Raw genomic sequence first — 14,982 nt, 5'->3', positions numbered from 1 at the left:
CCAAGGAGGCTCAGAGAGGTCAAGCAGCATGCCCCAGGTCACACAGGCAGCCGGCATCTAGCTGCAGGCCCACTGATGGCCGCTGCTGAGAGTCAGGGGAGCAATGAGCTCCTGTCCACACCCCCTCCCACTTCCTTTTGGCCTACAATTCAGAAACAGGTGTGGGTGGGGCATTTGCCGAAGAGACGGCTAGAGACCCACCAGCGGGTTCATCAGCAGGACGTGGGGGAGGAGGGGAATAAGAAGCCGCCTCCACCCCATTTCCCCGGCCTTCTTCCTCCTCACCCTGTTTCCTTTCCTCTGACCTAGCCCCAGCTCCCGGGGGCGTGCTGGGGGGAAATCAGATTCAATTCTGCCCAGAGATTCTCCAAATCTCTACGCTGCCTCCCGCCCCCCCTCACCCACCCACCCCCGGTGAGAGCAAGGGTGGAGGGAAAAGCTTCCGTGCAACCCCAGCCTCGCTCGACTTTTGTTTTTAACGCAAAGGAATTTTCAGCAAGTCCCCAGATGAGTCACCGCAGAGAGGTGCTTCTTCGCAAAATGACTCCCAGGGTTCGAATCGCCGTCTCCCTGGGCCTGGCGGCGGCCACTCTTCCTCCCACGGCGGCCTTGGTGCATCCGGTCTGAGGGAAAGGCTCCCTGCGAGTCCATCCCCAGAGTTTCAGGGTGAAGCCGGTGTCGGTTCAGGCGCCTCTGCCTCGGGGGAAGAGAAACCACTCTTGCCAGACGCCCGCTCCCTGCCCGGCTCAGCGAGACATTTCACTCTCAGGGCGTCCCTGGCCCCGGAGAGGGGCCGTGCTGTCTGCCTCACACACGAAGGAGCTGAAGTCAGAGAAGCAGAGTGGTTTGAACACAGCCAGGGGTGGAACCCGGGTTCACCCAAAGCCTGTTTGTCGTCAGTATTTTGGGGGTGGGGTGGGAGGGAGTGGAGCATGAAGTACTAGAATCCCACCGTCTTCCTCTGAAGGTCCGCTGTCCCAAATGCCATGCTGCCAGCTTCCTGCTGTCGAGGGTTTGGGGGGAGGAGATAGACTTGGTTTGCCCGGGAAGCCTCTTTGGTCCTTGCCGTCTGACCCTGGTTATTAAGAGCCACCCTTTTTACTGCCAACGCATCTTTTTTTTTTTTTTTTTTTTTTTTTTTAATATTTTATTGATTTTCCACAGAGAGGAAGGGAGAGGGATAGAGAGCTAGAAACGTGGATGAGAGAGAAACATCAACCAGCTGCCTCCTGCACACCCCCGAATGGGGATGTGCCTGCAACCAATGTACATGCCCTTGACCGGAATTGAACCTGGGACCCTTCAGTCCGCAGACTGACACTCTATCCACTGAGCCAAACTGGTTTCGGCCTGCCAACGCATCTTGATTTGAATGATCAACTTCTGACCCTGGTTGCTTACAGAGGTCACTGCATTGGGGGGTACTCAGACTGTACTTTACATCTAACACAGAACGGGGGCTCTTCCTGCAGGGCCTTCTCCACATCCTGCCGCAACAGCTAGGCTCCTCGGCTCCTCGGGAGCCGCAAACCCAGCTGCGGGAAGGACGGCCTCCGCCCCAGGCTGCCCCTCACACTCCCGTGACCCTGGGCCAGTCTCCCCACCGGCCTGTGCGAGTGGGTCTCCAGAAGTCCCGTAGACCCTGACCTTCTAGGATTTCCGTTGTCCGGTGCACGCTGGGAAGCCAGCTGAGTGTTCTGGGAAAAGCAGGGAGTGCAGGAAGCCTCAGTCCCTCCGTGCCACGAGACGGTTCGCCTTTTCACCGTACCCAGTTTCCATCCCAGCCCTGGCTCCCCGCTCCCGCCGTCCTTCCCCGGAGGGAAGCGGTGTCGATAAGCGCTCTCCGTTCCCAGACGCTGGGTGTGCGTCGTGTATGTGTGTATTGTCTATGCATGTATAGGCGCATAGTGTTTCTTTATTTTTTTTGCGATTCAGAACACAGATTCTGGGCCCATCAGACGCCTCCTTAACACGTGTTGTAGACAAATGGGTGAGCCTCCTCATGTAAATATTCCCACTGGGGACATCGACCCCCCACATCACAGAGCTGGTGCCTGGCTCCCTGTCTGACTGAGATCATGTTTGTTCATTTATTTATTCACCTGGTCAGCGATCATTTCGTTGGACATGAATAACAAGGTAGCCATTTCGTCTATTGTCCAAGCCAAGACACTTCCGAGAGTGAAAGAGGCCACTGGTATCCATGACGCTGGGACGGCAGGTGTAACCCATGGGCCCTATTTCTCCCCCGGGGGCCCCCTTGGCTTTGGTGGGGGGCAGGCGAGGGCCCCTAAGCGCCTTCCTGAGCCTCCTGGAGCATGGGGCTACAGCGAGGCCGCTCTGGGCCAGAGGCCTCTGCACGCCCCGTGGGGCTGGTTGCTCTCAGAGCAGGTGGAAGACAGGGCCCTCTGGGTTTAGGGCCGATGACGACACCCATCTGCCAACCCCAGATCCCAAACGTGAAGGAGGGTCCTTGGCTGCTGGGTTCCCAAGTCCTGCCCCTGGTTTTCTGGGAATGGGTGTGGCTTTTCCAGGCATCAGGACATGCCAGGCTCCCCTTGGGGATGAGGGGAGAAGGAGCCAGATGGAGCCTGGCAAACAGGGCTTGGGGCGGAGAGGAAGAGGGAGAACCGGGAATCAGAGAAAGTTGGATTAGTTTTCTTTGAGAAGGCGCTTGCCAGAACTAATAGAATATTGAATGTCAACTGTAATGAAAAATGTGTTTAAAAAAATTTTAAAAAGAGAGAGAAGGGGTTTGCCAGGGTCTGGTTCTGCCCCTCCCTGCCCCCAGGAGGGGCAATGAGGGGCTAACCCATCATGCAAAAGAAAATCCATTTTCCCTTACTCAGTGATATTCTGAGGGACCTGCTGTTGGGGGCCCACCAACAGCAGGTAGAAGAGCTCACCAGAGGAAAGGCAGAGAGTGAGGGGCTCCAGAACCCCCGGAGGAGGAGGCACGTGGCGGTGCTGCTTGATTCTACACCACAGGCGTTGGGCTCTGAGCGGAGTTGCTCAGGCAGCCAGCCCCCTAGCGACAGTCTGACCCCACACAGCCCACCTAAAGCCATCTGCCAAATACCCTCCCGCATGCTCTGCAGCCAGCAACCCCAGAGCGGGCTCAGGCCCAGGGCGAGGCAGAAACCCAGCCTTAGACCCATCAGACCAGGTTCAAAGCCTTGAACAAGTCCCCTCACCAGCCAGAGCCCCAGCTTTCTCACTGGGCAATCGGAGGGGATAACATCCTCCTCACCAGGTTATGGTCAGGAGATACCCAGCCAGCACTTGGCTGAACGCAGTATTAATACCAAGTACTTATCAGCCTCAGGACCCAGCACTTTACGGGCTGCACGTGTCATTTCATCCACCCTCCCAACAAGCCCATGTGGTGGGTGCCAGCGTTAGCTCCCAGGCAGCTGGGCATTTGCCTCAGTTTCCCTGCCTGACAGGAAGGCTCAGAGAGGGAGGGGGGCCTGCCTACGGCCCCGCAGCTGGGTAATAGTGAAGCTGAAAGTGGTACTAGGTCTGCAGGTACAGTTAGCTGACGCAGCCAGCCCCAGAGCCTCATCTGTGAAATAAGCATAATGATACTGTGAGTCACTTCCTATTTCTGGCAAATCCTACATTATTGGCCTTTATTAAAAAAAAAAAAAAAAAAAGTCCCCGATTTGTAGTTTGCTAATTTCCCTGGTGTAAAGCACTCCCACCATGGCGGATGGAAAGCTACCAACCACTACCTTGAAACTCCCAAATGTTGAACAACCAGCTCTGGTTAGCAGTCGCCTTCTGGCCCGCCGATGCAAATCAGCTCTAGCGCAGCCTCGCTCACTAGTCCCACCTCTCCCCTCCCCAGGCCCCGATCTCAGCGCTTTAAGACTGCGTTTCCCTTCGCTGGGGAAAAAGGAAGGCGGTCCTGAGACCTCCTGTGTGCCAGGAACTATGCCACTGCAGCCACACCTAGGACCTCCTTCCGTCTTTACAACAGCCCTCCAACGAAGGCGTTATGATCCCCATGTGACCGGTGAGAAAACAGAGGCACGGAAGAGTAGCAATCACTGGCCAAGGTCACCCAGAACGTAAATGGCGGGATCAGGATTCGAACCCAGCCGTGCCTGACTAGATCCTTGCCGCTGAAGGAGGCTGCATCTTAGGAGGTCTGGGTCTGACCCAGCAACTCCTGCCCCCTTTCCAGCTTCACGTTCCCCGTAGGTCAGGTGAAGGGATGGAAGTCACCATGTGAAGCCGGATCCTTCGCATGTTTACCGGGGAGAGGTGTGCGGGAAGGGCATGCAGCTGTGCCTGGGACACATGTGCTCGGGAGCCACGCAGTGCTGGGACCAACCTGAATTTGAACCCCAGGCCCTCCACTTCCTGCCTGTGTGCCCTGGGCTAGTAGCTTCACCTCTCTGGTGGTTTTGGTCTTGCTAGTAGTCTGCCCGGGAGTCTAGATGCCTAAATGGGCAGGGAAGGGTCCCCAGTGTGGAAACCTTTGCACCAGGAAGACCTGGCACAAGTCTATCTACCCTTCCAGAGTATGACGCCTCTCCCTCTCCAGCCCCATCTCCCCAAGTAGATTTAGCCGAAGCCTGTGCTCCATGCTTCCCGGCCTGGGATTCCAGAGCAGCTGAGAGAGGGAAAGGCCTGAGGTTTCTGCTTTCATGGAAGGCAGACGCCAAGCCCCACCCCGGCTCCCCCACCCATCTGGGCCCACCCCCCTCAGCCCTGCACCGGCTGGCTGGTCTTCTCAGGTTTCTGAAAGGCCGTGCTCCCAGAGGAGGCATTAGGGATGGAGGAATGCAGGCCCGGGTGTGAGGGTCTGAGGGGGCCGTGCAGAGCCCCCCTCCACCCCGCCAGCTGCGTCCCAGCCCAGCCCCCTCGGAGAGGGAGAGGAAGGAAGCGGAAAGGAAACTAATCCAGCCGCTCTCCCAGGAGCCCCTGAGCTCTAGGTTCGGATTCTCGCGTGGGAGGGGCATCCGGGGGCCCAGACCCCGTGGAGAGGATGAAGGCATTGGTTCGTGTGGGGCCTTGGGACCTCGGTGGACGGTGGACGGGGTCCGTGCGAGGGCGCTGGTGGGTGACCACGGAAGGGGCCAGATGTTTACTGCATAATCACTGCTTTTGAAACCTCCTTACCTGCATAACCCAGCTATAACTGGGCCTTCTTGCTCCCAGCCCAAGGCACATCTCAGCAGGGAGTCACATCCGAGAAAGAAACGAAGCCACCCACCAGCAAGCAGAAGCATGAGATTGGGAAGAAAAGAAAAAAAAAAGATCCAATCCAAATCCAACCCCTGAACTGCTGCAAAGCAAAGTAGCTCTTGACGGTGCTTCTGGGCTGCTGGGGACGGATCGCCGGCCTGCAGCCTGCGGCAAACCTCCTCCCGCCAGCCCCGCTGCGAGGCCGCCCAAGCTCGGGGGTCTGCCCCCGGCCGGCCTCGCTCTGATCTCTGCCTCTCCCGTCATCACCAGGGGGTCAGAGATCCCGCTTTCCTCAGGACGGCCCTGGCTATGGCTGCGTGTTACTAATCACACTCCAGTGCGTGCTCCAACCTGTCCGGGGAGAACAGTGAGTGCCGTGGCCTCCCGCTCTGCTCTCCGCGGAGCGCCAGGGGCGGCCGGGCTCTGCCAGGAAAAGGCACCCTGGGAGGGCGAGGGAGGGAGCAGGACCGCTCCCCTTCCGTGGCCTTGTCGGCGGCACCCAGGGGTTTCCGCCTTCTCTCCGCACAGCGCTGACCTGGCCCCCCTGTGGGTGAGAAAGGAAGGCCCGAACGGAACCAGCGCTCAGCGCCAAACACCTCGTACCTCCCAAGGCGGAGACTCAAATCCAGCTCCTTATGTCTGAGTCCACATCCCTCATGTTTCCCGCGAGGCCAGTAGGGTGCCTGGCAGGAGAGGATCAGGGTGGCACACCCTGAATTTGCAAGGGAGAAATCAACAGGCTCCTTCATGCTGTCTGTGGAGACCCTGAGGCCCAGAGAAGGTTTGTGCTTCACTCAAGATCACACAGCACAGACGCGGCAGAGCCTGTGCTAGAACTAGGCTCCTGAGCAGACAGGAAACCTGGGTGCCCCGCAGGGGGCTGGAGTGAAATCCAGGGAGCCTGGGTCTCCAGTGGCTCCACCTCCTTCTGTGTTGGTCCCACCCATACCATGACCGTCTGCCTCAGTTTCCTTGTCCAACAGACTCTGGAGCCCTTGACCAAGGCCTCCTCTTGGCCCATCCTGCCAGACCTTCTCCCAGGAGCGAGGAGCCTGGACCCATGCCCTGAGCGTCTGCCCCGGTAGGTGCTGCGGGCCTGGGATGGGAGCAGAGTTCAGACGCTGGAGCCCTTATCCCTCTGCAGTGCCTGATCACCAGGGTCACTGCCATGTCAGAAGAATCCTAACCGTGCCACCAAAACTTAGTTTGGTGCTCAAGATCCTGTCTTTCCCACCTCGTCCCCTGCCCGCATCCTATGCCTGGCCACACTGCTCTAAGCACACCGGCCTTTTCTCCTGAGCGGGCCTTAGCTCACGCTGTTGACTCTGCCTTGAGTGCACTTCTCCCCGCCTGTCTGAAGAATTCATCCGCCAGGCCGCCAAGCAAACGTCCCTTCCCAGGACATTCCTAATCACCCTGATGGGTCCTACGGCGTTTACAGCTGGCATCCTTTCTGGTTGGTCTGAGGCCGTGACAAGCAGGTGGCTAAATATTTAGATTCTCCACCAGTCACTCCCCCTGTGAAATCTTCCCTCACCCTAGGCAGGGACCTCCTTCTGTTCCCTGGGGTCCCTCTGCTGCAGGGGTCCAGTGGGGTCCCACTGGCTGGCTTGGTTCTGCCTCCTTGTGGTGGGTGAGCTCCCAGAGGGCAGGGCCCAGGGCTGGTTGGTTGGTGCATCACAGTATCTGCCCAAGCAGGTGTGCCAGCACTGTGGGCACAGGCTTTGCTCCTTGGAGGGACTGCCGGGAGCCGGAGGAGCGCCAGGAGACCTCACACGGTTCCCATCCCCTCACAGGGGGTGCTTTCTATGGGCTCATGCCAGATCACCCCTTCCGTCTGAAGAGTATCAGTCCCATTCCACAGATGGAGAAACCAAGGCACAGAGAGGCAAGGAAACTCAGCCAAGGGAGTGATGGGACTGAGATTCGAACCCAGGTCTGAACCTGAAGGGTCTCATGCAGTCTCTGAATCCCCCACAGTCCTGTGGGGGCGAGGGCAGTATCAGCCTGAGGGACTCTCTCCGGGGCCTGCCAGATCTCTCTGCTCAGGACAGGGGGGGGAGGCAATGCACAGACCTACCCCACCCACCAGCAGGGGCCCCGGGCCAGGAGGGCCACATCAGATGAACAGAACTTTTGCTCCGAGCCTCCTTCTCTGGCCTCCAAGCCAGCCTTGCCTTTGGCTGCCCTTGGCGTAAATCCCACACCCAGACACCAGGAAGCAGTTCTGCAAAAGATGCGGGACTTTCCAGGACGAGCCAAAAAGCGAAGACACAAGTGACCTTCCCCCAGGGTCACGTTAGCCCTGCCGCTTGGGTCCTCTCTGTCTCCGCTGCTACCCACATGTCTGACCCTAGCTGCTCTCCAGGGGACTTCAAGGTGGCTTGGTGGGACTGGCCCCACACCTCGAGTCACGAGATCTGGGTTCAGATTCTGGCCCCTGCGTTTAGCTTGTCCTGGGATACTTTCCCCTTTGGACCCCTGCTGGCTTTGCAAAGTGAGATGGTTGGGAAAATGAGATGGAATGACAAGCAGCAAGCGCCTGGCATGGGGTCTAAGTTCCCTCTACAAATCGGAGCCTGAAATATCCCTGTCCCTCTGGAGACAGTCCCTGGCCGCCTTCCCACAATCTGGGTAATCTACAAATTCCCCAGGTAAAGTCACCGCACGCCCGGGCCCTGGGTGATCTGCTTTGACCTTCAGGCGCTGTGGATGGGGAAAGCACGGGCCCTTCCTCTGGTGTCCCCAGCCTTCTCCTTTCAAGCCCACGTGGGAGCCTCTGGCTGCTTCCGGATGAGCTGGTGGCTCGCTCTGGAGAAAGTCCCCGTTCTCTGAAAACCATGGAAATCGAGTCCTGCCACCTCCACCTCCGCGCGGTTTGGAGTCACCTTTCAGAACCTGGCTGAGCTGCGAAGCCAATGTATGAAAATTCAATGGATTGAACACCAGTCACACCTGAGGACTTACTGCCAGGTGCATTTAAGCAGTCGGCTCCCCTGGGTTAAACGGGTCTCCCTTTATATTGTAGAATTTCAAACGGCCTGCGTAGAGCCAGATAAGGTGGGGCCTACCTTGTTCTGCCATGTTCTGGAAGCTCCCCGAGCAGGCATTTCAAGCAGAAATTTCTCCCCTGAGCTTCACAGGTCACGGAGCCAGCTCAAGCCAGACTCTCCCCGACCATTCACAGGGCAGCTGATCTCTGCTTTCCAATCAGAGACCCTGAGGCCCTCAGGTGGCAGTGGCTACGCAACTCCCACGAGGAGTTAGGCTCCGAGGGATTATAGTAAGGTGACCAGACGTCCCGCTTTTGGTGGGACAGTCCCGATTTTTAATAATTTGTCCCGCGTCCCGCAGCATTTTAAAAAAGTCCTGATTTTTGGAAAGATGGAAAGTTGTGGTTGCCAGGGGCTTAGGGGGAGGGGGCATGGTTGGGGAATGAATGCTAATGGGTAAGGGTTTCCTGTTGGAATGACAAAATGTTTGGGAACTAGATAGTGGCAATGACTGCATAACATTGTGAATGCCCTAAAGCCCTAAATTGTTCGATTCAAAGGGGTTTCAGTGGTAAATTTGTGCTGTGTGTGTGTTACCACAGACACACACACACTGCAAGGAAGCAGCCCCTCTCGGGGCCGGCCTGCATGAGGAGGGTGAGCGCCTTCCACATTTTGTACCCTGGATGCTCACCGTCTCCGTTCCCCTGGTCCCGAGCCTCCATGGCTAAGAGAACCCCATTTCCGCTGGAACTTCTCCTCCACCCAAAGCTTCCCCCGGAGAATTCCCCGGACTGATGGAAATTAGGACCTTTTATAAAAAATGCGGCAGAGGTAGGGAATTAGGACTAGGATTGCTTGGGAACAGCCATTATTTATTGGAGAGAAGAAAAACTAAAGAGAAAGGAAATGAAGAGGGAAGGAGACAAACCACTGAGCTCACTTTTTAAAACAGTTCCGTTGACATCAATGTACATACCACATAATTCACTCACTCCAAGTGTATATACAACCTGTACACAGACCCAGTTATACCATGAATAGTTCCGGGATATAAAGTACCGCACGTGGACTAGTGTTAACAAGACTGTATTGCACACTTGAGGTTGCTAAGAGAGTGGATCTTAACAGTGTTCAACACACACAGTTCAACACACACACACACACACACACACACACTAACGGTAACTCTGTGAGGAGACGGATGTGTTAACTAATATAATTGTGGTGATCGTTCTTAATATATATGCATATATATATATCATATATGCAATTATATATATATATATATATATATATATATATATATATATATCATTGTGCTGTATTTTCGTTGTCATTCAGTTCAAATGCCTTTTAATTTTCTTTGTGACTTCCCCCACCTTGTATTTACTGATGCATACAGGTATATTAGACGTTGAAACGAGACCCATAGATGAAAATGATCCACAATTTGCAGTCCGGGCTAGTTCCAGGGGGCGGGTAGGATAGATGGAAATGGGGTGGGGAAATGGTAGATATTAACAATGCTCACCAACGTTTCTGTTCTCTTCCCCTTCTGAGCACGTGGGAGGGTTCCACTCCACTGCCCCGTTGAAGCTGGACATGGACACAGGACTTGCTGGCCGGTGAAGCAAGAGCAGAAGTGACAGAAGCCCCTTCCTCACCGAAACATCGAAGAGCGAGTGAGTGAGGAGTCTGCGAGCCTCCTTCCCTGCCTGGCGAACCGGAGTCTCTTGCTGAGGCCACTGCCCTGTGAACCGATGGAGCATCCTCCGGCCTGGGTTCCTGAGCGACTACAATGAACACCGCCCTCTCCAGCCAACCTCACTGGGCGCGGGGAGTGAGAAACAGACCTTTGCTATTTAAAGCTACTGGAATGTGGGGATTGTCTGTTATTACTGCGTAACCTAGACTTTCCTGACCGATACAGGGAGCTTTGGTTATATTTTTAATTTTTGCTTTCCACAAATCTAAAGGTTTTTTGTTTGTTTTGTTTTGTTTTGTTTTGTTTTTAGATGTTTAACATGGGTTGTGGGTATATGAGTGTTTGTGATATGATTTTCTATAACTCCTGTATGTTTCAAATATTTATTTTTTTTTAAAGAAAAGCAATATTAGAGGAGGAGAGGAGGGAGGAGGAGAGGAGAAGAAGGCAACTGGGGTGATGGGCTCCTTTGTTCTACCCCCAAGTTATTCTTCCAACTGTCCTCTGGGTTGGGGCCAGTCGGGGACATGGCCTGACTGTTCCTCCAGCCGATGCTCCCCTGCGGACAGGGGCTCCTCCCCACCACCCTGCTTCTCACACCTCTCCTCACCACCTGGCCCCTTCGGCATCGACCCGCATGTTTATTGTCCCTCAGCGCTTAGAAAGCAAACTCCTTGGGAGCAGGGACTTCATTTGATAACCCGAGTGCCTAGAACAATGCCTGGCACACAGACGCAGCCCGATACCCGCTCATTACATGCACACAGACGCTCTGGCTCCACCAGCCCACGCAGCAGCCGGGACGCCTGTAATTACACATAATGACACGTGGCGGGCGCTGCCAGCAGCTCGTGCTCTCATGACACATCCTGCCCACCTGAGGGGCCCGCGAGGCTCTCATTAGGTCTGGCGCCCACGGGGGGGGGGGGGGGGAGCCAAGGGTGGGGAGCGAGGAGAGGACCCTGGCCTGAAGCTCATCCAACTTGGCCCAGAGCTAAGGGTCACGAGACATCGACTCTTCTATCTAGCACTTCTCCTTCTTCTTCGTTCATATCCTATGAGCATTTCTTCATGGTATCACATGGGAAAATGTCATTTTAGGCTGATTTATTTTTAAAATCCCTTAAAAAGTCATTTTCTGTTCTATCAGCATTTCAGCATCTGGGGGGGTACTATTGCAGATGTTGCTTAATTGTCAACTCCACAAATTGTCCAAACTGACCGTGTGTTCAAACCGTCTTTCTTCCCACTGCAGTTTTCTGTTTTTATTTAAAGTCACACGGGCACTCTGTTCTGCACGCCTTCTGGGGCACAAAGGTGGTCTCTGTCCAGGCTGCCGTCGCCCCTGCTCCCCAGACACCAGAGGCCACTGTCTTGAACAAGACCTGGCGGTTCCTTTTTCCTTCCCCTGGGAAACAGCGTGCCGTCCTGCTGCCTCTGGATTCGCTCTTTGAGACGGGGCCGATGGTTCCCCCAGTTTGGAAGATGAGCACGTCCCCCCCATGCCCTCCCCCTACCCCACCTCTCCCTGCCCCGCTTTCCCTCTGCGCTCTGTGGTAGAGGAACGCTTCAGGTTTGCTCTGTGACGCTGTAACTATTGTCGGTGGCTCTGCCGTGTGGGGTACTGGGTTGACATTTATTTCCTTGGATGCCTTTCTGTCTTCCCCAGAATTATTTTATGAAATGTATTTTTAAATGGATTTCAGAGAGGAAGAAAGAGATAGAAACATCAATGATGAGAGAGGATCATTGATCGGCTGCCTCCTGCACACCCTCCTCCGCTGGGGATCAGGCCTGCCACCCGAGCATGTGCCCTGACCGGGAACCACACCTGGCTGACCTCCTGGCTCCTACCTGCTTCAAAGTCCATAACAAGCGGGGACACTGGGGAGGAGGGTGCAGAGAACCACGCCAGCCAATGGGACACTCAACCACTGAGCCACTCAGCCGGGCTCCCCAGAATTACTGATTTTTCTGTTTTTGTTTGTTTGATTGGATGGTTTCTAGGTGGCAAGCCCACCTTACCCCGAACACTCCCCTATTTTATTCAGTGGGCTAGGATCCATTGCTGTCATTGGTCATTTTGATGTTCACATTGCTCTGGATTTGGGCAGAAGAAGCTGGCTCCTGTGCCCCCTCTTTTGCGTGAGCACTTCTTTACTTTCTGACGCAAGGGGTTCCAGGTTCGCCCCATACTTTCTCTGGGCCAGCCTGGGAATCAGTTATCCTCCAACGGTCTTGACTGCTTCTAGGGGAGAACGGCACTTTGGAAATAGGATCTCAGTGCAGTGTGTGCTGCTCCCAGACTTTGGGTAACAGAGCTGGGCCTGGGGCTGGGCCTGGGGGTGTGGAGTCCACGGTAGATTATTCGTCTGCTCCATCCCCTGCACCTGTCCTCTGACCCACCAGGCGCTGTGCCATCCAACTTGAACTCTGACCTTGAAAGGGCCACCATACCGTCCCCCACCACCACCCCCCAGGACCTACCTAGTGACTTTCAACGGGATGAACTGAGAAAAGAGGCAGGTGGGAAGAGAGATGAGAGGGTAGGGAGGAGGAGGAAAGGAGAAGGAAAGGAGGCCGGCAGCATGCGATGGTGTAGCAGCTTCAGATTTCTGGGATTCTCAGGGATGTTCACTTCGTCTCTACCCCACCTTCCTGGTGCTGCCTCGGGAATAAAGACCCTGAGGGAGAGCAAGGTCCCGGAGGTCATGCCCAGAGGTGGAGAGGGGTCTGCAGGCCCAGACCCTGCCTTCCTACGGCCCTCAAAGGCCTGGCCGATTCATCTCAGACACACGGTGAGAAGCTTTATAAGCTCCTGGGTTGGTGATTTGGCCAACGGTTCCTCTGATGCACTAACTCAGCCGTGGAGGGGGAAAGGCGGTCCCTCCTCACAGACGCTGGGTCCTCTCTACACTGAGAGCAGCTCCGTCCATCCGCATTACGGTGACTGGGCGGCTGCGCCACCTTTCTTTTGACGAAGGTTTAGCGAGAAGATGGAGGCCGGGTACAAGCCCTCCTGCCTCCTGCTTGCCATGCGGTCCTGGGCAGGCCCCCTGCCTCATCTGGGAGGGGACAAGTGGGTGCTAATCACTGTGCGCCTCTGCCTCGGGCGTGCGGCCCGCGTGGCTGGGGACCCATAGAGTCCCCTTTGGCCACCAGCTGCCAGGGCAGGGGGAGAGGAGACGCCTGCTTCCCTTCCCCTGGAGAGGCCGGGCCTGGGCTGGGCCTGCGGCCAAGGGGAAGCGGAGACAATAAGCCGAGTCACCCCGGCCGGCGAGGGCAGGTTGTGCAACTTCCGCTCGGTGCCTGCAAACAAGACTTTGGCCCCAGGACTCTGAGCTCTGGGCAGCCTCGTCCCTCCCCTGAGACACGGGGCACCCAGCTTAGGGGTTGGCATGAAGGGTGGGCGGGGTACTTTCTTGGTCCCAAGGGCAACCAGGTGGCTGGGAGTTCCCTGAGGAAGGTCCCACCGAGAAGGGTCGGAGCACGTGGCTGCTGTCGGGATGGGGAGGAGGACAGCCACGGAAGGCTCTGCGTGTGACGGTGTGTGTGCCTGTGGGCAGTGGCCGGTGTGAGATGTGTGGGAAGCTGGGCCTTGCCTGTGGTCATCCTCAGGGTCACATGGGAGCCACACGGGAGGGATGTCTGGATGCTGTTCTGTCCCCTTGTGGGTGCGGGAGGGTAAACACACCAGGCTGTGAGGGTGTGACAGGTGCCTACCCCTGCCGAGCTGATACGTGTGCCTGTTAGCTGTGTGCATGCATGCTCGTCACGGACTATGAAGCAGACCGAGTACATGTGATATTGTGCACGTGGGGGCACACGTAGGTCTAACTACGAGTGTGCACCGATCAGTGTGCATGTGAGTGTAAACCCATGGATATGTGTGTGTCTTGGTGGGTAGGCATGTCTGCCATAAGGGTTCATGTATCTGTGCCTGTGTGAGCCCCCATTGCTGAGCCTGTAGTCTCTGTGGGGGTATGACGGTGCGTAAACATGTGTGACATATGTGAATGTAGGTAAACGTATGACTACTCATATACATGCTGGTGTGGGACATGTGTCCCTGGGGCCTGGGGCTGGCTCGTCACATCATCACCCCTATGGATCCACCAGCCGCCAGTGATTCTGCCCAGTTCCATCAAGTCTGTTCTGGGACCCAATTTCCAACCTGTCCTGGAGGGTGACGTTGGACGGGGGAGTCTTTGGCTGCTCCTACATTGTGGGGCCTGTGTAAGTACCCCCAAAACACACAGATAGGGGGAAGCTGAGAGCCAGGAACACCTAGGATTTACCGTGGTCCCTGGGTGAGGGGGCCGAAGGCTTCAGCGTGACAAAGGCAGGCCCCGGGGCCAGAGGTAGCACACGGGCAGGGCTGAGGGAACAGTGAGAGCGCGCTAGGGATTTCACACGGAGGATGCTGAATGCCCCCGGAAGTGGACCACAGGAGACGGAAGAGCCGAAATTCTGAACAGCAAAGGCTGGAGAGACAAATGGAGGAGGGGGTGCTACTGCTGGGGTGTGGGATCACAGGGGAATAGGCGGCTCTGCAGGTGCAGAGACACAAAGGACAGCAGCCAGAGCTGGGGAGATGGCCCCTCCCTCCCCCGACTAAGCAGCCACGCCCCACCCTGGCCACGCCCCTCCTCCTACCCGCTCATCTTCCCGAGAGTGCTCCCCACTGACCCAGCCTAGCGGGCCGCCTGGCAGAGGAGCCCGGGAAGGCAGTTGGCAGCTGGTGGGCAGGCGCCTCAGGAAGGAATCGAACAATGCCCAGCACACTCTCCCGTGATGCCCGCTGCGGGGCTGAGAACTTGGGAAAAGCAAAGAAACACTTGGCACCGTCCCCAGCACTAGGGATGGGAGTAACTTCTGATAGAAGAGTTGAATGGCCGAAACCGGTTTGGCTCAGTGGACAGAGCATCGACCTGTGGACTGAAAGGTCCCAGGTTCGATTCCGGTCAAGGGCATGTGTCCTTGGTTGTGGGCACATCCCCAGCGGGGGGGTGGGGGGGGGTGGGGTGGTGCAGGAGGCAGCTGATCCATGTTTCTCTTTCATTGATGTTTCTGACTCTCTATCCC

This window comes from Pipistrellus kuhlii, unplaced genomic scaffold, assembly GCF_014108245.1.
Source record: "Pipistrellus kuhlii isolate mPipKuh1 unplaced genomic scaffold, mPipKuh1.p scaffold_m20_p_43, whole genome shotgun sequence".
NCBI lineage: Eukaryota > Metazoa > Chordata > Mammalia > Chiroptera > Vespertilionidae > Pipistrellus > Pipistrellus kuhlii.
Note: the sequence above shows the minus strand (reverse complement) of the source record.